Consider the following 483-nt stretch of genomic DNA (forward strand, 5'->3'; position numbering starts at 1 on the left):
CCCGCCCCCGCCACGGGGCGGGGGGACACGCAGGGGGACGCGCGCGCACGCACACACACACACGCACACGCACGCACTTACTTGATGTCCTCCCAGACGGCGGGGCCGTAGTTGCGGATGACGAGCAGCTCCAGGGCGTGATTGACGAAGCCGTACTGCGGGGCAGGGCGAGGCGGCGGCACGGTCAGGCACCGGGCGGGGGAGCCCCTTCCGCCGCCTCGCAGCATCCCATCCCAGCCCACCCCACCCCGGTGCCGGTCAGCCCGGCGGGAAGCAAGCTCTCCGAAACAGCCCACCGCCCCCCATCTCCCCCCAAAACAAAGGGCCGGGGCCCGGCTCTCCTCACGGCTCCCTCTTCCCAAGCGCATTCAGCCTCTTCCCTCCCACCACGCGCCCCGGACCCGAGCCCGGCCAGACCGGACCGGACCGGACCAGACGTCCTCCCTCAGCCCTGGTCCCCCGGGTCGCGAAGGTCCCGGGTCG

The 483-nt window shown here is 73.1% G+C and overlaps 1 protein-coding gene across 2 annotated transcripts in view; it reads right to left on the reverse strand.

The window, feature by feature from the left end:
* Window positions 1-224, reverse strand: part of GUCY1B3 (guanylate cyclase 1, soluble, beta 3) — a 44,199-nt gene extending 43,975 nt beyond the window's left edge. For both annotated transcript variants that reach the window (XM_010586103.1, XM_010586102.1), the window contains exon 1: window positions 82-224. The gene's annotated coding sequence lies outside the window, so the exon portion shown is untranslated. The remainder of the gene's footprint in view (window positions 1-81) is intronic.
* Between the last annotated feature and the right edge of the window lie 259 nt (window positions 225-483).

This window comes from Haliaeetus leucocephalus, unplaced genomic scaffold (assembly GCF_000737465.1).
Source record: "Haliaeetus leucocephalus isolate CR32 unplaced genomic scaffold, Haliaeetus_leucocephalus-4.0 Scaffold140, whole genome shotgun sequence".
NCBI lineage: Eukaryota > Metazoa > Chordata > Aves > Accipitriformes > Accipitridae > Haliaeetus > Haliaeetus leucocephalus.